This window comes from Amblyomma mixtum, chromosome 6 (genome assembly GCF_055824585.1).
Source record: "Amblyomma mixtum isolate Tamu chromosome 6, ASM5582458v1, whole genome shotgun sequence".
NCBI lineage: Eukaryota > Metazoa > Arthropoda > Arachnida > Ixodida > Ixodidae > Amblyomma > Amblyomma mixtum.
In genome coordinates this window covers 142,440,325-142,455,403 of record NC_143017.1, presented here as the reverse complement: position 1 = coordinate 142,455,403, position 15,079 = coordinate 142,440,325, and the positions used below count along the sequence as shown (strand labels likewise).

The 15,079-nt window shown below is 43.0% G+C and overlaps 1 protein-coding gene across 1 annotated transcript in view; it reads right to left on the bottom strand.

Moving 5' to 3' along the window:
• LOC149340649 (uncharacterized) overlaps nucleotides 1-15,079 on the bottom strand; it is a 449,066-nt gene that overhangs the window by 84,675 nt on the left and 349,312 nt on the right. The window lies entirely within an intron of this gene.

Below are 15,079 nucleotides of genomic sequence, written 5' to 3'. Positions count from 1 at the left end.
AAAGAAGTCAGTAGTTTTGTTTTGTCACTCATATTTCAGCAATCGCTAATTAGTGGTGCCATTCCTGCTGACTGGAGGATTGAGAAGGTCGTTCCTGTCTTCAAAAAAGGTAACCGTTCATGCCCCACCAACTACAGACCAATATCTATCACAAATGTTTGTTCAAAAATCATGGAGCATATTATTTATTCCCAGGTTGCATCTTTCCTTTCATCGGTCAACTTTTTCCACCCCAATCAGCATGGCTTCCGTCAAGGTCACTCTTGTGAATCACAGCTTGCTCTTTTCCTTCATGATATTCACACCAACCTTGACCTTAATACACCCACTGACGCATTTTTTTTAGATTTCGAGAAAGCATTCGACAAAGTATCGCATCGTCACCTGCTACTCAAACTGTCATGCCTTAATTTAGACTCTTGTGTGCTCACCTGGATCAGCAGTTTTCTAACCAATCGTCTCCAGTTTGTTGTCGCCAACTCCCATTCATCCGCTCACTCCCATGTCCGATCGGGTGTTCCTCAAGGTACTGTTTTAGGCCCCCTTCTTTTCCTAATTTATATTAATGACCTGCCAAATAACATGTCATCGAACATACGCCTGTTTGCGGACGATTGTGTGATTTACCGCTCCATAAATAACCAATCAGATGTTGCCGTCCTACAGAATGACCTCGTTAAAGTGCAAGAGTGGTGCGATACCTGGCTCATGAAACTAAATGTCAATAAAACCTTTTTAGTCTCTTTTCACCGCCGACGTAACTACTCACCTCCCAACTACCTCCTTTACGGTTGTCCCATAACTCAAACCGACAATATTAAATACCTAGGTGTCCATATCTCCAGTGACCTATCCTGGCACAGTCATGTTACTAATATAGCTAACTCAGCCAATCGCGTCCTTGGCTACTTACGGCGTAACTTTTCCTTAGCACCCCCTTCCGTCTAACTAATTGCCTATATATCACTTGTCCGACCTAAACTAGAGTACGCCAGTTCTATATTCGATCCTCACCAAACCAATCTGTCGAATGTACTGGAATCTATTCAAAATCGCGCTTCGAGATTTATTCTTTCAGAGTACTCATATCGCGCTAGTGTAACTGGACTAAAATCTCGACTTTAACTTCGTGCCCTAGCATCCCGTCGTCAACTAGCTCGCCTTTCTCTTTATCATACATTTTTTCACAGCTTGCCACCGAACAACGCACTCATCCGCCCAGCCCATCGTTTATCCCGTCACAGCCATCTCAGAGCAGTCTACCCCCAGCGCGCCCATACCACAACGTTCCAAAAATCATTTTTCCTCCGTACTGCCCTGGACTGGAACGACCTTCCTGGCCATATCGCTTCCCTTGAAGATCTTCAACATTTCAAGCCTGCCATCGAAAATCATTTTCTTTTGTCATAACTGCCGTACTCCCCGCCCACCCCTCATGTAATACCCCTTAAATGGGGCCTTTGAGGACTTAATAAATGAAATGAAATGAATGAGCGGGAGTTAGGCCGGCGGCGGAGGCTGCGCGTCCGCAAGCGAGCGCACGAGGCCCCAGCTTTCACAGCTCTTCTGTCGTCATATCACGTGGTGCGCCGATGAAGGTCAAGTGGTAGCTACGCGGCCGTGCGCGGCGCAGCAAGGAAGAGCTCGGTTGTGTGGCTAATATGGTTCGCATAAAAAGCCCACGACTCTGAGCAACACAGGTACATTCGGACCAACGCCTGCTGATGCAGACCAGTTTAGCGTTATGAGGCCCTATGCTACTGGACCATCGCCGCATTTTTTTTCTTTCATCCTGCATGGTCATGTACAGAATATATATATATATATATATATATATATATATATATATATATATATATATATATATATATATATATATATCTTTTATTCTGCTTTTCTAATCAATTAGCTTTAAGTGATAATATCAGTAATTTTCTAAATTGATCAACACCCCAAAATAAATAAATTAAAATCCCCTCTGTCCCTTGGTTTCTGTGGCTGAGGCTTAGCTAAGGTTAAGCCTAGTCAGATGCGAAGCATATTGATGGCTAGGCTTGGTAATACATGGCTTTCCTTGGTTGACGTTCATCCCGCTCTTCATCGGTCTCTTTGGCACGCTGAAGCTTTCGCTTCTCGTTCAAATCAGCCCTGCTTCTAGGCGGCATCCCAACACCTGGCCGCCTCGTAAGTGCCCGGAGAGCGAGGCAAGCTCAGCTTTATACCGCTGCTGTAGCGTCACGTGGTCAGCCACCGCGCCTCTGATGTGGAGCCTCCTCCGCTGCGGCCGACCGCGCGAGCCGGCAGCCCATCTCTCCTCTGCTGTGACGTCATGTTGTCACGTGGTGTCACGTGGTCACGCTAAAGGTCAATGGTAGCTCCACCGCCGCGCTCGACGGGCTGTAGTGTAGCTCTAGTAATATGCTTCGCATAAAAATACATTCCTGGTTTCGATGGGTGATGACTTCCGTCATGTGTACAGTTGAATCTCTTAGAGAGTGAAATGTCTTGTGCATCGGACAACTAGAGGCAGCTTTTCGTCTGAAATGTTGAGTGCGTTCCGGACAACTGCCAGCACTGAAGCTCGTTGAAACGACTGAGTCTTCATTGCCGTCCGTGTCGCCGCCGTCTGTGGCTAGAGCGGCCTCCGTAGGCGTCTCTTCTACGCGTCGATTAGTATCATGTTATCTCACGTCTCTTACATTTTGTTACACCATATATGACGTCATCCGTCCACACATTGCTGTTTTACATTTCGCTACATTTTTTTTTCAAAATGAAGCTTAAGGACACGTCACGTGTTTAGCGCTTGTAGTTATCCGTTGCTATAGCAACATATATATTCACTGGTTAATTACGGTAATTTGGCTTATTAATGCAACTTCATTAGGCTAAACCTCCTCTTTCCAACGACATATCACATGGTGATATTCTTATATTTGCTACAAATTATCCTCATAACTATACCATGACATCATCGGTGAGAACCACACTAAATTGTACATGCCTATATACTATCAGTCTAGCAATCCAGTGGAGCCACGCCGCGGCGAAACACGGAGCTCGGCGCAGCGACAACCTGTTCCTAGACGCAGATCCGCTGGTCAGGGACGCCGTTTCTTACCACCGGCAACTCGCTGTTAAAGCGGCTGGTGTCGGCGGCTGCCTAAGCAGAGAGAGCAGGAAGGAAATCATGCTCGCTTGCCTAGTTCGAAGAGTAGTGACTACTGTTCCCGCCATAGCACGGAATTAATAAGAAAATTGGTTGACATATTTAGAAAATTGTATTCCTGTGATATGAAATTAAGAGAAATATAAAAGCTTTTGGGCATGCAAAAATGGCTAAACTGTGCTGGAATACCTAAACGGATGCATATGCCGCACTACGACCATCCATAATTAGAAAACTTAAGTAGCTTTTAGCGTTTCTTTCAGCATGCTTCTCTGTCTACAGATACTTTGCCTTTACTTTCAAACCGTATAAAAACGTCTCAAGGAGACCGAATTATGCCATTGAAATTTATGGTGTCAGAATCGTACGCGATACGGCTGGTATGAAAAACTTATTGTCCTAAAAGCTCTTATTCATATTTTTATTTAGTCAATATTTTACCTGAAAATCTCAACTGCAGTGCGAGACAAAACCTAATGCTATTACTTTCTTTCAAAAGCAAAGTAAAAACAACAACCTCCCGATGCCTCACTTGCGCGTTAAGTGACGCCCTAGCCGAGGTCTTCGGACTAATTTTGAACACCTGCGGTTGTTAACGTACGATGACATCGCACAGCACACAAGGCCTTTTTGAAGCGAAAGGCCTCACTACGAGGGTCGGAGCCGAGCTTCGCGTGAGCCGGTGCACAGATTTGCCAGTTCTCCGCATGCGCGAAACTGAGTGACGTCACACGCGGCGCAGGTGGCCGCAGCCGTCGCCGCCGACTCCGTCGACTGACCTTGCGCCGCAGCCGCGCGCTACTGCGCATGTGCGCCACCGCTACCACTGCGCGCGTTACTCCTCCTCGCCACCGTTTGTTTAACCGCGCCGATTGCCGTCTCCTCCTCCGCCTCCGTACAGGCAGTGTGTGGACGGCGGAACGCCTCCACCTTTATCGTGGTGCTCCCAGTGCATTGTGCACGAACTGCGACAGCCATGACGTCAAACCAAGCGTAACTGAAGCTTTTCGCTTGTATCAAAACCATGATCTGCGCAAGTTGGTACATCTTCACAACTTCACCAGCGCTGCGACGACGAACAAAGACAGAGAAGGAAGGACAGGGACAAGCGCTCGTATATCCAGGCTTAACCAGAGCTAAGCCACTGCCAAATTTTTTGGGTTTCACTTTGCCGCCACTGATTTATGGCCGCCGCTAGAATCAATCTCGAAACTTTGGGATCAGTAGCCGAACGCTATAACAGCTAAGCAACAAAGGTGCGTTAAGAAAAAACTTCAGACTGAGAAAAAAATTAAATTCACGGAACATTTAGAAAATAAGGTAGATTTTTTTCGACTTTCTTTGCTTACTTTACTATATACCTTGCGCATGCACATAGAATATGTTATTAACAATGCAAACCGTGCCCTTGGCTACATACATACGCAGAAACTTCTCTCAGGCTCCATCCCATTTCAAGTTACTTTTATATCAGACACTAATGCGGCCAAAGCTCGAATACGCATCATCAATATGGGACCCCGCACAACTCACTTTAATCGATGCTATAGAATCTGTTCAGAATCGGTCAGCTCGCTTCATCCTTTCCAACTATTCTCGCACGGCTAGTGTTTCTGTAATGAAAACTAATCTTGGTCTGACTAACCTCGCAGTTTGCAGAAATATTTCACGCCTCAGTCTTTTCCACACCATTTTCTTTCATAAAGAGACACTAAAACAGGAATTTTTTTCTTCTATGCCATCATACGTGTCATCACTTGTTGACCATCCGCATAAATTTTCCATCCCAATTTGTAAAACGAATGTGCTGTTTAATTCTTTCTTACCAAAGACTAGCACTGAGTGGAACCACCTTCCACCCCATATTGCCTGCATTGAAGACGCGTCATCTTTCAAGGCACTTATCACCAAGCATATCATCGAACTAGCGTTTGCATCATGATTTTTTGCCTTTTGCCTGTACTTTTTACTATGTATTTTTTTTTCTTTTTTCACCCACCCCCTCTAAAACGCCCCGTGGGCCCTGATGGTATTGTAATAAATAAATAAATAAATAAATAAATAAATAAATAAATAAATAAATAAATAAATAAATAAATAAATAAATAAATAAATAAATAAATAAATAAATAAATAAATAAATAAATAAATAAATAAATAAATAAATAAATAAATAAATAAATAAATAAATAAATAAATAAATAAATAAATAAATAAATAAATAAATAAATAAATAAATAAATAAATGTTCAACGGAGTAAAATATCACTCGTAATTCACTAGAAATATTGAGTTCTCTTCGCAACTGCTTATATGAAGCATAAACAACGAAGTGCAGCTTTCGCTCTCCCTGATGGCAGTGGCCTGTTAAGGAAATGAAAGTTTCTCAACAGACAAAGAAATGAACCTCGGGGGAAATTTGTGCATTCAGTGGTTATCGCGATTTACCTTTTTTCCTGACAGCTTCCCGTGTTCCAGTAATTACCTCTTGCTGAAAAACTCTGCGGTTTTGTCGGTAGCCATGAAAAATTAAAGTTGGAACAAGAAGCACACAAATAATTGCTCCATTTAATTCCTTCTCGCTTCCGCTTTTACGCAGTTAATCCTCATTAGTCGAAACCTTTCACCTTCTTCAGCCGGTTGTTTACTTCCCAAGACACACCGTTCTACAGACGGGAAGTAAAAGGAATTGAAGAGGAAACTATCTTATGTTTAGCCATTAGAGAAGTTTCTTTTTTGTCTCTCCTCTAGGCTGGCATTGACGGCACCGCTGTTTTTATTTATTCTTTCCCACTTTTTTTTTCATCTCATTAAGTCTCAAGGCTTGTCTGGAAGGCACATCCGTCCCAGCAGCACGCGGAACTACTCTCGATATTTTTTTATTTGAACTCTAAAAAGACAGGGGCCTGCGGTGAAGAAAACATGTCTGCGTTCTTAATTAACGTCGCCGAGATCTTGCTTAGCGCTGTTTTCGTACTGAGGCCGCAAGCAGAGAGGAATGGCACGTTGTTTTTGCAGTCTTAGAGACCAGTGCTGGAAAGTGCCGGAAGGCGTGCTGTGGCTCTGCGTCACATTAGGAAAAAGTGAGGGATGGCGGGGACAAAGCTAAAACCGGAAGAAAGTAATGATGTAGTTGTGGTAGCGGTTCTGCCAAGGATACGTATTAAGTAATAAGTAATAAAACACCAGTAGCAGAGGGGCAAAATATATTTTTTTAAAGTTATTTCTCTGCAGCGAACCCTTTATACTGCTCTTCTTTTGGCTTTCTTTTTTAGGTTTTTATGCCCTGCTTTTTCGTATTTATAGTGCGTAACGTGTCTATCAATCGCAATTGTTTATGACGTCCGCGACTCTAAGGCTTTCCCGCGTATTGATTTCGCAATGATAGCTCTGTACTCTCTAGTGCAGATGCATAAGCTTCCCGGAAAAAAAAATTTCGTGCCGCATAGCAGTCTATTGTTTATTTATTGTTTATTGTAATACTCACAGCGCCACAAGTCGCATTACAGTGGGGGGGAATAACATATCATACAAACGAAAAAAAAGGTAACAAAGTGCAGCACATACAATGCAACCATGATGCAACATTAATACAGCCTAAAAACAGCATTCACAGAGATGAAGAGAATAAATCATCTGACGTAATTAATACCACCTCTTCAGAGAGCCGGTTCCAATCTCTTATAGATCTAGGGAAGAAAGAATATTTGTACATCTCTGATTTTTAGTTAATTTCCTTAACTTTTAATCCATGGTCAAGGCGCAGCGAAATATAGTTTGGTGAATGGATGTACAGGTCACGGTTTATGTCAATATTGGAATAGTAAATACTATGAAAAAATTTTAACCTCAAACAATATCTACGTTTTTCAAACGTCTTCCATCCCAGCGAGTTTTTTGCACGTGAAACGCTAAAGCTCCTGGTATAGTTGTTAAAGACATATCGGATACCCAAGTTTCGTACCCCCTCAAGTTTATCTATATCCGTTTTATGCCAAGGGTCCCATACTGCGCAGGCATATTCGAGAACCGTGCAAACGTTTGTCATGAAAAGTAACTCTTTTGTTTCTAAAGGGAATTGCTTGGTGTTACGCCTTAAAAAAAAAAAAACAAGAACGCGACACGCCTTTCCTGTTACATAGTCGACATGTCGTCTCCAGCTTAGGTTGGAGGTTATGAATACGCCGAGATATTTGTATTCTGATACTCAGGAAAGTTGTGTCCCATTAATTGTATAAGAGAATTCATGGGGCTTTTTCTTTTTTTGTGACTCGCATATACACAGATTTTTGCAAGTTAATAAACATACCCCATTTCTTACGCCAATCAGACACCCTGTTCAAATCATTCTGTAACTGCACACAGTCATTCGGACTATCAACGACCCTATACAATGCGCAGTAATCTGAAAACAGACGAATATGAGAAGAGATATTAGAGCAAATGTCATTCATAAAGATAAAAAATAGCAAAGGTCCGAGCACTCATCCTTGAGGTACACCAGAGGATACAATGCATTCGCTTGATAATTTTCCATTAATAACTATTCTTTGTTTCCTCAAGAGCAAGTAATCTTGTATGCAGTCAATCATTCTCTCATCAATGTTATACCAAGACAATTTTTCAAGCAAAAAAGAATGAGGAACAACATCAAATGCCTTCTTGAAATCCAAGAAGACGAAATCTACAGACAACCCTTCATCAAGTGCACTTGTCAGATCATGAATTAGTTCAGTCAACTGTGTTACACAAGAAAGGCCTTTACGAAAACCATGCTGCTGATTGCTTAATAAGGAATGTGTATTCATATGATTAACAATGCTAGTGAAAAACACATTTTCCAAAACGTTACGATCGAGCAATACCCGTCAAAGAGATGGGACGATAGTTAGAAACAACAATTCGAGAGCCAGATTTGTGCACAGGAACTACATTGGCTAACTTCCAGTCAGAAGGCAGTGCACCTTCCTATAAGGATTTTGTGTAAATGACTCTCAGATATGCAGAAAACTCACACGCACATGCACGGAAAAGAGCAGTTGGTAGATCGTCAGGACCAGGAGCACTGGCAGCATTCAGCCCTTTGAGGATCGACTCAATTCCTCTTTGATTAAACTCAACACAACGTATGTGATCAGAATTAACTCGACCAAAATTGAGCTCAACGTGAGAGGTGTTGGAAGGAGCAGAGAATACAGAAGAAAAAACTCATTGAAGCACTCAGCTTTATCGATACCCTCGTCGATAATGAAACCTTCATGTACAAGAGATGGAATCGATACTTGATCCTTGCCGTTTCTTTTCATGAACTGCCAAAATTCTTTAGGACGCTCTTTTATGCGCAAATGAAAAGCAGAAAGAAAATAAGTCTTCTGCTTGTTTAACGGCTACCTTCGCTGCGTTTGTTGTATATTTTAATTTTTCATTGTTCTGTATAGAAGGATTCCTTCTATACGCCCTGTAAGCAGCCTGTCTTTTGCATATGAACCTGCGCACAGTTTTGTTAAACCAAGGCTTGCTTTTGTTTCGTCCTGACGTCAAGATCCAACTAGGAACGTACATTTCACGTAACTCTGAAATTTGTTCTTTGAAAATTTTCCACAACTCGTGAACTGACATCGTTTCAGATAGTGTTTCAAACACATGAAAGTAGGATTCGAGAGCAGCGCAGATATCACTAACACATGCTTTACCATACCTATATATGCGACGCCGCCCGCGATCACTAACTCTGACGTAATCCAGCTTCATTTCGCACAGGACTGAACTGTGATCACTGATCCCGGGCAAGATTACAGGAGCGTGCACAGCCTCAGGAATGTTAGTCAAGAAAAGATCTAGAACGTTGTTCCCGCGAGTTCGTTGAGTCACGATTTGCGTCAGAGCGAAAGAGGCGCAAATATTAAGCATTCCTTTAGTCTCCTTATTACTGCTACTTGATACCATGCCTAAATGGGACCAATCAATTTCAGGTAGATTAAAGTCACCTCCGGTGGCCATGTAGTCATGCTTAACTGATTCGACAGCTTTCGAAAAGACGCTTAAGGTGTCGGATGCACTTCTCGGTGGCCGGTAAAATGAACACACAGCGATAGATTTACCATTTCCTAAACGTATTTTGATCCAAACAGCCTCACTGATTCCAACGTCAATATCAAGTATCTGGGAATTAACTGTTTGGTCTACCAGGATGAAAACACCCCCACCATGCGTGTCGCGATCTTTCCTATAGCAGCAGAAATTACTTGGAAACACTTCACTATCAGCAAAACTTCAGGGGGCACTTGGGCTCTCCAAAGTGCTGCAAGGCGAAAGCGTTTCTTGGCCACTGTTTGTTTGTTTGTTTTTATTTACTTTTTGATTTTTCATATTTTGTTTTCTATTTATTTTTTGCTCCTTTTCTTAATTTTCTTGTTTTTATTTTTATTTTCACACCTTATATTTATTTAGTTTTTATTTTTGTTTATTTTCTTATTTTTATTGCTTACTTTCCTTTTCTTTACTTTACTCCTTTTATTTTATTTATGAAGCCCATGCATTCACTAGATGCGCCTTTATTCATGCTGGAACCTTGAGCCTTTTAAGCAGTGACGCCGAAAGGCGGAAGAATCTGCCGACGCGTCTGTCGACACGGTTGCCGACGCGTCTGTCGACACTCCTGCCGACGCGTCTGTCGACACGGCTGCCGACGCGTCTGCTAACGACAGCATGAGGCATTAAAGGCTTTCGCCTCAATATCACCATGTAGCCATGACTCACATCCAAGAACGACGGACGGCTTCGTCAGTTCAACAAGACCAAGTAATTCATCTTTTTTGTTTTTAATGCTACGGCAATTAACTACCAAAAAAGACAAGCGACGGTTATCGGCTTTAAGTCACGTGACCCGCTTCACACACTCTTGATTTTCATTGCATACATACTTTCCACCCTTCAGGCATAAAGTATCATATCTGATGACCGGACGATCTGATTCATCACAATGTGCTTTCGCGTATTCCCAGAGAATTTTTCGTTTCTTTCGTACATTATCGCAGTAATCATCATATATACTGACAGAAGTACCCTTGAGTGTTTTTGCTTTTGCAAAGACTGCTAACTTTTCCTTATGTGTCGCAAACTTTACAATGATGGGTCGCTTTTTACTTGGGCTAAATTTGCCAATTCGGTGGGCTTTTTCAAATTTCAAAGCTTCACTTTCCATATGTTCCCTGCAGACTTCTTTCACATGATTTTCACTTACTTGTTGCATTTGATTCTTGCTGATCTGTATCTTTAATGCCAAAGAAAAGCAAGTTGCAACGCCGACTCCTGTTATCTAGCTGATCTAATTTGGCCCTCAGGCTCTGCAGCTCGGCATGTTGCAATTGATTATTCTCCTGGCATTTCGCAACAGTGCTCTTCAGTTCATCAAGATGGCCAATCTGCATCTCTAGTTTTGTCAACCTCGTCTGCATGGCAGCCTTGTTCTCATCCTGGTATTCCTCAATGGATAACAATTTCTGCTTAATATCAGCCTGGCCATCTAGAAGCTGTTGAAGAGCAGAGTCGTTATCAGGCCCTGGATTCAGTTCAACGTCTCCGCACAATAACAGCAGCAGCATGAAAAACACAGCCCTACGCTTTAACAAATAGCGTCGCCTTCGACAGTACTTTGCATTCTCGATAAAAGACGAGCGTGAGCACACTTGTGCAAAAATCAAATGTGGCGGAACCGGAAAACGTACAAAACATCGGTGCCGTAAGGAGGCATTCCATCAACCTGCATGAAGAGCCTTAACGTGAGCGGCGGTGTCATGGTAGCGCCAGAATCACGCCCCAGAGGAAGACTACTGTGACGCCCCTTTTGTAGCACTAGATGATGTTTGTCGACGGTCCAATGTAGGGTGACTCGCAGCGGACATTGTCCAAATTCAGCGATATCACACGCTTCAGTGACGAGGAAGGCATCGGCGTTGAAGGGTTCCACGAAACTACTTAGAACATTGCCCGGTGGTGAGGAGTCGTTGATGCTGGGCAGAAGGCAGTCACGATCGCATTGTAACGAGACAGCCACGTTGAAAACCTGCATGAAGAGCCATAACGTGAGCGGCGGTGTCATGGTAGCGCCGGAATCACGCCCCGGCGTGAGAACACGCCGGGAAACAGTGAGAAACAGTGAAGGTGACAACTGTCTTGCTCTCGTGGACACGTGCGTGAGGGTTGCAGCGCCCATTTTGTAGACGCAGCGACTAGAAGGAAGCAGTTAGGAATGGCGGCAAGAAGAGGGTTAATTGTCGGAGTTCGCAGCTGATATATGAATACCAAGAATACGCCCCACATGACCACGTTATCATAGCGCTGATACGCGGCTCTATACGCCATAAAAAAATGCCCTCACTGTTCTCATTCTAGTACGACACCACGCCGGCACGTGTGCAATAGCCTGCCCGGGTGACGCCTAAGCCCTCGCCCAATGATGCGGACGTATAAACTGTATTTGTATACATTAACTACTTACATGTGCATTGGGGAAATAGTGCAGCGACCTGTAGGTGAAGTTGCATGACTCGAGGGCCAGCAATCGCCCTCACATCTGCAATGTGACCCGGGTTTCATGCCGCAGCAGAGAAGCGCTCAAATGTTCAGTAATGACAGTGTTATTGGGCAGCACGTGATGAAAAGACGACAGGCGAATGTATGCTCTCCGAGACTCTTAGTCGAGAACGGCTTAGAGTGCAGCTTGTACCATCTATGGCTTGTCTTAGAAAGTTCGATGAATCCCATTAAAAGATCGAGTTTAAGATAGTTCTCAAAGTCATCGTTATAAAACGTCCTATGTGTTGGTAAAAAGTTAATATTTTGGATGTTTATTTTGTTTATTATTAAAGGGAAGCTGAATTGGTTTTTCAGAATTGGGCGCGAATCAAAGATTGCTATCTCTGAATTTGGCTGGTTGTGGATGCAAAATTTTTGTTCTTTGTTCTAATATTTAAAATGCTGACGTAATCACTGATTAACGCTGTGGCGACGTGTATGTCACTCTTTACAGTCTTAGTGAAGTGTGGAGAAGCTTAATAATGACGCCATGTGAGATTTAGGCTGCCTTGTCTTACATCGTGCCATGCGTCCTCGGATGCCACTAAACAACGGCCCGTGGCTCTGGATTTCTTCGAGCAAGCATGCCTGTGTCAGACATGCATCGCCTCCAGGAAAAGACGTTTTCATGCAAGCACCCACCAGCGCTGTGCCGCGTACAGGCCTGAACGTCATCGCGGCTTTATTCGGCGATTAAGGCAAATTGTCAAATGCCTTCATTGGCGCACACGTGCGTCGGTGCTGAAAATTCGAAAGGACACCCAAATACATTTCCTCTTTGCAACCGCCATACGCCACAGAGTGCTGAATTCTAAATGGCCTTCCATCAGTTCGGGGCGAAGAAACAGCGCACATCAAAGAATTAGCGTTAATTTAAGGAGTGATTGTAGTGACTCCCAGCATTCTCTGTTTTTGAAGGTACTAGTACGGCAGTAGAAACAACAGCAGTGCAACAGTTTGCACATCGGTGGTAAAGGAATTCATGTGTCAAATGTGGCGCCCAGGAAGGAGATAAAAGGGGGTTGCAAGAAGGAAAAACAAGTGATTATGTAAAGCCTTTAGCGAAAACCTTCAATTATTATGCACCGTGAATAGCCATCCAACTCTGCCTACCTCGTTAAGTGACTCATAATTTATCTTGGCCCTACTGGGGGAATAATCACTGTGTTCAATTCGCTGCAACTTGTACTGAGCAAAGCCATTTCGGTAGAGAATGCATTGACTGCCGTTCATTTCTGTCTACGCGGATTAACAAAATTCGGTGAAAGGATGTTTGCGTGAGTAGCTCTTGTTTACGTACAAACTGTCTTTATGTAATTGCGAATTACTCAAGAGTACAGCATATTCCAAATTACGGTACCATGTGGTATACGGACCCATTTATACATGATCTAAGTTTAAGCTACAATGTGATTAAGTCTAAGTTACAGTGGGATTGCGCTGCTCGCGGTATGTGTTATTGTGGCACGAACAAAGCAGAAAGAAAGTGAGCAATATCCGCTTCAAGCATAAGAAACTACTTCGCGGGCAAAAATGAAAGATTATGAGGCTTTCCTAGAAAATGGAATAACAATATCATTTTCAAAGCCACAACCCGGGAAGTGTATCACTTTTATTTGTTAGTATTTAAAAGACGTAGTTCAGATCTTAATTTGAAAGCGGTTTTACGTCCCTTTGAATACTTCATAAGCTGCACCGTTGTCATGAAGACTAGCTAGTCAGCACGGTATTAAGATAAATTGAAACAAGTGGAGAAGCAAGCTGGAACTAAACTAAGCTTTTCGGTCCATAGCTTCCGGTAATGCTTGACAAACTATAGTTCACACGTTTAATTCTCAGTTCCTTAGGAGCGGCTCCCCTTTCTAACTTTTGCACAGGACCACGTGAATCTTCTCCTGCGTACAAGGCCTAGCTGGAACAGGAAGATTCAAGTGAACTGAGTCTACAACAACCGCCCATTTTTTTTATGAAAGTCAGGCCAGCACTGAAAATGATTCTGCCGGTATTTCCACAGTTTGTCGTCTTCGTAATGGTCTGTTCGCTGTAGGGGAAGCATAGAACGAAAGAGAGCAGTACTCAGAAAGAAAGAAACGAGGTTAGAGGTACCTTTGTTGATGCCCGCCGCGGTGGCTCAGTGGTTGTGATGCTAGGCTGCTGACCCAGAAGACGTGGATTAGATCCCGGCCGCGGTGGTCGCATTTTGATAGACGTGAGTGGTTAGAGGCCAGCGTAATGTGCGATGTAAGTGCACGAAAAAAATCCCAGGTGGTCGGAATTACGCAGCTCCCTCCACTACGGCCTTGCGAATAGCCTCAGCCGGTTTTGGCACGTTAAACCCTTAGACCTAAACCACATCTTTGACTATGAAGCACACCAGCAGGATTATATTTGAACCCTGGTGAGGAGCCTCCGCTCAGGAAACAGGTATTGAATTTCAGTCAGCTGGAGAGAGAACAAAGGTTAAAATCCTCAGAACCAGTACAGTGGCTACAGCCAGGCATGAAAAATGGGCAACAGTGTGGAATCGCTGACACCCTCAACAACATCAATTAATTTTTTTTTATTTCTACTTTCATTACTCTCAGCACAAAGACAAACAACACATGAGCATATCAATATTCTCCTTGAACATGGTGGCGCCTAGACCAATGCACAGTATTAAGTTTGCTCTGCATGTGGTGTGTCTATTAATGTTTCATTGCGTAATGAAGTGTGAGTCTTGCTTTAAAAAGCACTATTAGTGTTTCCGAGGCGAGATTTGCGCTGCTTACTGAGCTAGCAGTCATTTTCTAAAACGTCTATAAAATTATTCAGAAAAGTAACGAATGCTTCTTGCTGCTTGACTAATTATATAGTGGAACTAAGAAAAGGAATTAGAAAAAAAAGGTGTCCCGGCTGCTTGACTGAAGTCCTTCCCAGTAGGCTTCACAAAAGGTGTCGTTCCTTAAGAATTTACCAAGAAAAAACATTGAAAGGGAAACAAAGGCTTGCAAGCCTCTCGGCGCCTAGGATAGGCGCCTAGGAGCCTATCCGTTGTCTCCTCGTCTCTTTTTGTCCTTGTGAAATTATCTGCGCCTAGGTGATTTTCCAAGTTTCAAGGTGGCTTGAGTGCGACAAGCTATATTGCAACATTGCTTTTCCGGTGTCGGCATTTGGTGCTGACAGGTATGGGCGCGCTAAAACAACAGTTGAATGTTTAAGAAGTGGTGACGATTCTCAAGTAATGATTCTAGAGCAAGGCAAAGAGAGCCTGAAAAAAAAAATGCTGAAATTGCTTAAAACCTAATGACTCATCTTTCCAAGCTTATTCTCATCATAAATACCTAAAATTAG